Source organism: Peromyscus maniculatus, chromosome X (genome assembly GCF_049852395.1).
Source record: "Peromyscus maniculatus bairdii isolate BWxNUB_F1_BW_parent chromosome X, HU_Pman_BW_mat_3.1, whole genome shotgun sequence".
In the NCBI taxonomy this organism is placed as follows: domain Eukaryota; kingdom Metazoa; phylum Chordata; class Mammalia; order Rodentia; family Cricetidae; genus Peromyscus; species Peromyscus maniculatus.
This window is the reverse complement of record NC_134875.1, coordinates 130269826-130278335: the sequence shown is the minus strand read 5'-3', so window position 1 is coordinate 130278335 and position 8510 is coordinate 130269826. Positions and strand designations below refer to the sequence as shown.

The 8510-nt window shown below is 41.1% G+C and overlaps 1 protein-coding gene across 1 annotated transcript in view; it reads left to right on the top strand.

Moving 5' to 3' along the window:
• The first annotated feature begins 588 nt into the window (after positions 1–588).
• Usp9x (ubiquitin specific peptidase 9 X-linked) overlaps positions 589–8510 on the top strand; it is a 145099-nt gene continuing 137177 nt past the window's right edge. The window contains exons 1-2 of the mRNA XM_076562498.1: positions 589–705; positions 6172–6288. The gene's annotated coding sequence lies outside the window, so the exon portion shown is untranslated. The remainder of the gene's footprint in view (positions 706–6171; positions 6289–8510) is intronic.

Sequence of the window (8510 nt, the reverse complement as noted above, 5' to 3'; positions counted from 1 at the left end):
TCTGTACGGCTTCCACTTTTTAAGTCTTATTTAAGAAATTATTCCCTAACTGCCAGGCATAGTGAAGCAGGGTTATAATCCTAGCACTTGGAGGGGTGGGGTGAAGGCAGGGGTTCAAGGTCACTTGCAGCTACTTAGGGAGTTTGAGATTGGCTTGGGCTGCATGAGACCCTGTCTCAAGAAAAAAAAAAAAAAAAACCAAAACCAGAAACGAAATCCCATATCACACAGTCAAAAAGACATTCTTAGGTGATCTCTTAAAATGTTTCCCAGATGTCTTTTCTGTGCAAATAGAGAAAAGACTGTATAAGACAAAAACAGAATGACATCATGCATATTGCCTTATAACCTGTTGGTATGTAGCAATATATTTTGAACATCTTTTCATTTAAATAAATGTATCGCTAGTGTTGTGGGTGGGGTTTCCCGGGAAACAGACTCTGGAGACAAGAGATTTGTGTGCAGGAAGCTTCTCCCGGAGTGCTTACGAGACCAACGCGCGGCGTGGGGGAAGGGAATGAAATAGGATTAGACTGGAGAGGACATTAGGCGGTGCTGCAGTCGTCACAACGGCTGGAGCTTGGCGGTTTAGAATTCCCTTCATCATTGTCACAATTCGAAGAAAGAAAGCTGAGGCATTTGTTTGATGCGGGCTGCCCCTGGGCAAGAGCTGGGGGTGTCACTTGGCAGGGCAGCTGCCTTCTTGTGAGTATCATTCCCAGAGCCAGCAATCGGCGGCGGAATAGGGCTGTTGCAGGCTGGTAACCCTCCTGATAGCTAGGGTAGCTAGGAGCCTTAAAAGAGGGGACTACGAACAGAACAGCGTTTCACAGCGCACCACCATTAAGGACACTGTTTCCTCCAAACTGCAGAAAACACTTACCACTCACTTACCAGGTTTGTAATAGGTGATTGTTGGCAGAAAAGTATCCGTCCCTTTCATAAGGAAAGCAAAAACTTTTGGAGAGGTGCCTAGTAGGCTCTCACATTTCATTGACCTTAACTAAAATGTTAGGTGCAGGGGGAGCTGGGAAAGTGGGGTCAGGGTTGTCCTGATTTTGTGCCTTGAGCAGACAACACCGCTGCTCAAAATACTACTTGAGTGTAGAAGAACATAAAGGATTTCTGACAGTATCTGCCACAAAATGGACTCCTATACAAATACTTTGAATAATTACATCTGCTTTAATGAAACAGTTTTCATATTGGCTGGCCTTCGGGTGTCTATAACATTATGTTATGGTCTGCTCTGTTGAAATTAACAGCCTAGTAATTTTTCCCTGCCCATATTTCCCATTGTTTCTTCAGGATTATCCTAGTTAGCTTTCTGTTGCTGTGACAAACACTATGACCATAACCAACTTGGATAGGAACGGTTTATTTATTTTATTTTTTGGGTTTTTCAAGACAGGGTTTCTTTGTGTGGCCCTGGCTGTCCTGAAACTTATTCAGGGAGGGTTGATTTTAGATTGCAGGTTGGAGTCAATGAGAGAATCAGACAGGAACCTGGAGGCAGGAACTGAAGCAGAGGCCATGGAGGAGCACTGCTCACTGGTTTGCTCCCTGTGGCTTGCTCAGCCTGCTTTTTTTATACCACCTAGGACTACTTGCCCATGGGTGATGCGTTAATGGTGGGATCGGCTATCCCACCTCAATCATTAATCAAGAAAATGCCCCCACAGACTTGACTACCAGGCCAATCTGATGGAGGTAATTCCTCAGTTGAGGTTTTCTCTTCCCAAGGCATTTAGTTTGTATCGAGCTGACGAAAAATAATCAGAACACAGATGGAATGTTAACTATATCATTGGGAAGTGCACTTTTAAAAGAATTTTGATGCAGAATACCAATAAGTGCCATGGGAAAACCCTCTATACATATAGAGCAGTAGATGAAGAGCCAATCTTTTCCTGCCTCCTCTGACACTGGATTTTAACATTTGCATTAATTGTATATTCTTTTTTAAGTACCCTGCCTTCGCTCTCATTTTGGTTATTGGCTGTATGTGCTTGGTTTTGTTTGATTGTTTCGTTTGCATTGTAGCCCAAAACAATGTGTTTTGAAATGTGTTAGCACTGGAAAGCTTTGAGATGTCATCTGTATTGTGTTCTTTGTGTTACAAGGGTTAATTCCACAGACCTGCCTGGTTTTGCTGGTCAAGACATGAAACATACTAATTAACAGTGCTTCTTTTTAACCACTGGTCAAGACATGAAACATACTAATTAACAGTGCTTCTTTTTAACCACTGGCCCAAGGAATTCAGGGCATTTCGACCCAGTTTGTTATACTTGTTTATGGATAACAATGAGATTGATGATTGGTCAGTGATCTTACTGCTACAAACCCCCATCCCCACAGGGCGCTGGTATTCAGAAAAATAGCTCCGTGCCTAAATACTAAGACCTAAATAGATATTCTCAGGATTAATGGTGGCAGCAGCACATCTGTGCAAAAGTATTTTACAACATGAGCAGTAAATAAATTACACTCTGAATAGCTAGCTAATGTATGCCAGAATATGTTGGAAAATCACTCTGAAAAGTAAAAGGAGAAGTTATTCTGCTACTCCAGGGAAGAATGGGGACACATGAACTTAGAAACAGCCATTACTATCCCGATGGGGAACATGACAGTGCTCTTTCAAAAATAATTTATTTAATGTAAAGTTTATGAATAATAGGTCTTTAACCCCCAGTTTGAATTTTCTTAGTAAGAAGGTATTAATAGCCATTATTATAGTAAAAATAAACCATGATGCTATAAATCTAACGAAATACTTCAGATATTTTCCTATTTCTAAGCATATAAATAGGTCATATTAAAATTATAGAAATAATTTGTATCAGATTTCATATTACTTGCATAATGATTGTTGTACTTCACAGTTTTTGCACACATTATATATAGTCTTGCATATAAATACTAAATATTTACTGTCTCAGAAAAATATTCTTGGAGTCTACATGCACTTTAGATTAACTTTATAGAAAAATAAATTAAATGATATTTGCTATGTGTGTGTGTGAATTTGAAAAAGAATGAATTATCATTGAAATGTTCAGTGATAAGGTAAACTGAGTACTAAATACGGTGTGGAGATTTATGACTCCTACAGGAATATACTTAGCTATCTCTGTCAAAATAGTAAAGATTAACCCAGTGCAGATAAGAATGCAAACAAGGCCAGCCTGCTCTACAGAGCTGGTTCCAGGACAGCCAGAACTACATAGAGAAACCCTGTCTCAAAAAACCAAAAACCACAAACAAAAAAGAATGCACACAAGAGCCAAGCATGGTGGTACACGTCTTTAGTTTCAGCAGAGGCAGGTGATTCTTTTGAGTTGGGGGCCACCTTACTCTACAGAGCAAGTTCCAGGATAGCCAAAACTACACAGAAAAAGCTTGTCTTGAAAACCAAAGAACCAACCAAACAAAAAACAAACGAGCAAACAACCAACCAAAAAGAATGCAGACAAAACGAACACTGTCTCTGTTGTATGTGGAAATATCATGGAGGTGTAAGTAATGTAAATAATGTTTAGTGTGGAGCAATTTGGCAATGCATCAACAGGACTTAATAAATCTGTACCTTTAAGTCAAGTTGTCTAAGATAATCTTATATCCAGAAAATCTTCATACGTAAGGATATTTACTTTAGCATTATTTGTAATGACAAAATTATAAGCAATTAGACATCTTAAAGGTGAAGAATAAATAACTGAGAAGTGATGGAGGCATTGCACCACTAAACTTTAGGACTAAAGGAGGGTATAGTTGTAACTCTTCTATGTATAGAAGAGTTGAACGACACTCCTGTGGCCTGACGACGTCTGTATGCTGCTGTTAAACGTATGCTGCTGAGAAAAGGCAAGCAGCTAGAGTGTGGTAGCAAATCAGCTTGGGGGCTCTAAGTCGGTGCCTATTTTCTGATATTTTTTCAAAACAAAATACTGGGAAGATAAAGCAAGAATTAATAAAAGTGGCTTCCTAAAGGTGGAGGGAGGAAATGCCGGATGTACAAAGGCGGGAGCTAGGTTTCTCGGAATGTATTTTGTTTCATATCTCTGTTGTTTGTTTCTTAGTTTGATGTAACAGAGAGCCTCCAGAGATAGCCATCTCAATATTCAACACCTTTGTGATGGCCCACCAACAGGGTGGCATGGTTGGGCTGTGTAACCCTTCCCACAGTTAGGTTTTTAGACACAACGTGGCTTCCTTTGTGCTCTTTTCTCTCTCCTGGATCACTTGTTCTCTGGGAAATTCTTTGCCCTGCCAAGTGGTTCCACGTGAGGAGAATCTGAGGCCCAATGAGAGCCATGTGAGGGGCCATCTTGGAAGCCACGCCTCCAGCTCGGAACAAGCTTGTGGTTGGGTGAGTCTGCCTTGAGCCTCTCTGAACCAGAGCTACTGAACTAAGCTGCCCCGGGTTTCTGACCACCAGAAACTGTGAGAGACTACATTTTTTGTTATTTACGCCGCTCGTTTTTTATATAAGCTGTTAAGCAGTAGTTCATCACTAATGCGAGAACTGTAAAATTGGTTTTTAATAATTTAAAAACTGAATACAAGCAAAAAAGAGATAGTCTTTAAAAATTAAAGATGAACTGGAAAAAAAAGAGCCCAGCTATAAAAGCTGGTGGCTAAAGTACACAGTAATTATTTCAAGTGACTTATAGACAGAGTATTTTTACCTATCCGCAGTGGCAGGGTCCCAAGGACAAAAACAACTAGATAAGCCTTAAATGGCACTCAGTGATCTAATTGTCACTAATAACATTGATGTTATTATCTTGGAACTGTATCCGTGTAGTGGAATATCAGATAGGTTATTATATTAGCATCATTAAGAACTAAGATTTTACACTTCAGAAGAAAGACCTAAATCAAGAAAATTAACTGGAAACCCTTTCACTTCTTAGATTGGAAATAGCAGTACTTCTTTTTCTAAAAAGCACAGCTTTCTTAGTTCTGTTCAAAGAAGAAACAAAAAAGAAATTATAACAAAATGTCAGTCAAGACTGCATGCAGATTGGGATGATTAAATATCATTTAAAACAAACAAACGTTCACAGCTCCTTAGAGAATGGCTAATTCTAGTTCTGAGGCTGACTAGATACAAGATGAACCTGGAAGATCCTCTGACTAGAAATTAAGGATGAAATTAAAACTCTACACTTTCTACGGAGCTCTTAGCAGCCCAGGACAGAACAGTCTGAACTTCAGAAAGCATAATGGTTGTTAGTGTGGTTCAGTGGAAAGAGTGTGCTTGCCTAACATGAAAAGGCCCTAGGTTCAAACTCTAGCACCCCTCCCCCTAAAACAAAGCTTATGACTGTGAGACGCTCTACATATTTACACATTTTTTTAATGATGCTAACTAACTAACTAGCTAACTAAATGCCTTGGAAATTGCTAGGATGCTAAGCTAGTAATGATAAGATTGGCAGATGAAGGGGAAGAAGACTGCATCTTGCCTTTCTTTTAAAAACTCTAGGAGCATCCAGAATGATAATTTTAAAAGAATTCACACTTAGAAAGAGTATCAGGGTTGGGATATAGCTATTTAGTGAAGGAATAATTGGGATATGTACATGTTTCTGTCATCAGTGTGGGCAGTCCATGCCTGTCCAGTACATAAACATTCATCCAGTCATTAGCTTAGTATTTATGTGTTTTATTGTAAGTAAAGCAACCTGGCTTTTTTTGTTATTACCATACAAAGTATGGACGGACACACACACACACACACACACACACACACACACACACGCAGCATTGTACTGAAACTCACCAGCCCAAGGCTCTCTCCTGTCCCTCTTGCTGGTCCCCTTCTTCCCTGAAAATCGTCTCCTTTCTACTTTCAGATAAAATATACCTTAGTAATTTCACCTCATTTCTAAAAATTACAGGCCTGTGTCACCATGCCCACTTTTGGGGAAAGAGAGATGGAACCCAGGACCTCTCACTGGCTAGGCACACATGCGACACAGCCATCATGTGTCCCAGCCCTTCAAGTCCAGGCTTTGACTAGAAGCACTGGAAGCCACACATCTGCTTTGCCAGTGGCTTCCCGCTTAGCTCTGGCTACGAGGGGCATAGAAGGAGACCGACAGTCGTCTGGAGGAGGGTGAAGGAACTCAAATGCTTTCTCTTCTTCCTTCCTGTCAGCTTCCTGTGCCTCGCAGCTTCCCCCAGAGACACCTTGCCCTGGTTGAAGCACCAGCTGTGCCTTTCCTGAGTCTCCAGCTGTTTGCAGTTAACCAGACTGAGAATCATCAGCATGAGGTGAGCAGCATCTCTTCATGGAGCCTGGGGCCAACCCTGTGGAGCCCCTCCTCCCTGTTCTTATGGTCTGTTATTTCCATCCTTTTTGTGAACCCCTTTTCTGAGACAGTCACTGCTTCGGTAATACCATAGCGTGCTCCTTTTACACCCTTGGCTAATTACTTAAAGTTATTACTATGGCCTCCTGTCCTTGACTAGCTTTTGACTCACAGACACAACTTCCCATTAGTCACTGGTGAGTTGCATTAACCCCTTGAATCCCTGCTAGCAGATGCACGTTGGTCCAGTATATGTTAAATTGATAAGGGAGAGAGGGACAGTGTCTACAGCATAGCCAAATAGCCTCTATAAAACAATTGATTTCTTTTTGCACAAGCCTTCATTGTCTTTGAAAGACAGTTTGTTATTACAGATAAGACTGCAGCCCTCTCCATCCACCCTCACAATATTCATTCCTCTCATGAAGCAACTACTGTAGTAGTTAGCATTTATGTATACTTTGTCATGTATAAATATGTGTTGTTTTGTGGGTTTTTACATTTCAGTTCATGGTATAATTTTTTTTTTGCAATTTGCCTTATTCAGTAAATAATTCGTCTTGGAAGTTGTTCTACACAGTTCATTTCTTTTTAATTCCTGCACAATATCCTCAGCATGCCTATAGCATGGTTTATTTCACTCGCTGCTCTGTTTTCACCATTACAAAAGCTCTGTGATTAACACTAGTGTCCCTGTTTCTCTAGGGTAGATTCTGAATAGTAGAAATGCGTTAGATGTTAACAAATATGTTCTCTTGCTGGACTGTGGTGGCCAGCACCTTCAATCCCAACACTCAGGAGGCAGAGGCAGGAGGATCTCTGAGTTCAAGGCCAGCCTGATCCACAGAACCAGTTCCAGGACAGCCAGGGCTACACAGAGAATCCCTGTCTTTAAAAACCACAGAACTAGGCCAGGCAGCGGTGGCACATGCATTTAATCACAGCACTGGGGAGGCAGAGCCAGGCGGATCTCTGTGAGTTCAAGGCCAGCCTGGTCTAAGAGTGAGATCCAGGAAAGGCACAAAACTACACAGAGAAACCGTGTATCAAAAAAACAAAAAAAAAACAAAAAAAACCCACAAAACCAAACAAAAACCAAATATGTTCTCTTAAAATATAGTTCCAATTTTCAAGTATATCAAGAGACTGCCAAGTTCCTTCTTATCCATGGAGCTTCCATGGCTGCCTTAGCTTACATTTCCCATCTGGCACTGCTCTGGGAATCTTTAGCTGACACAGCTTTTAGATCTTTAGTGGGGAGACAGCTATTCATCATCATCATCATCATCAGTAGGGAATTGAGCCCAGGGCACTGTGACAGTGAGATATACCCCTTGCCCTCTTTTTCCTTTTTATTTAGAGATAGGGTTTTACTAGATTGCCCAGGCTGTCCTTAAATTCACTCTGTAGCTCAGGCAGGCTTGTGATCCTCCTGCCTCAGCCTCCCAACAGATCTGGCTTTAAGCATTGTTTTAAACTTCACAGCCCTTGGTTTCTTTGGTAACTTATTTCCTTCAGAACCGCATGAAGTGCAAGTCTGTTTTCTTCTAGACTCTTCTATGAGCTGTAATCATACCCCAAGTTCTTCCCCATGCATACTCATCTTTTTTCTAGAGAAGTCCATGTGCTGTTACATACCAAATGTTGTTGTTGTTTTTTTTCTATACACAATCTGTTTGCCTCTACACAGTTCCATATGCTGTAAGCATACCCAAACTTCTTGTCTAGACATGGTTGGGAAGTCAGCTTTCTGTGAGTATTTACTTACTTGCTCCCAGGATTTTCTCCCTTACAAGTTAATGCTGATACCCTGGTGCCATTTCGGAAAACAGGCTTTGATGGGAAGGGTACCACCTCTATAATCTGACTTGTGCTTCAGGACAGAATCCTTGGTTTACCAGTGGGGCTCCAATGATTGTACCAGGGCTGATCCCGCCACTGTTTTTAGGCTGGCTTGCTACCCTTCTGCTGGCTTGGCTGATACCACATAACAAGGGCAAATGGATAGGAATGATATTACATAAAGAGCTGTGAAAGTAAGGTCACCATGGTGTCAATGCTCTACATTTGAGTTCCACAGGATGGCACCTAAGGAGCCAACGGACAAACCACCTGAGTGGTAGGTAGGTTATTCAACCATGTACAAGCCAGATCTCAGTGTACAAGCCAATAGCAGTGTCCTAG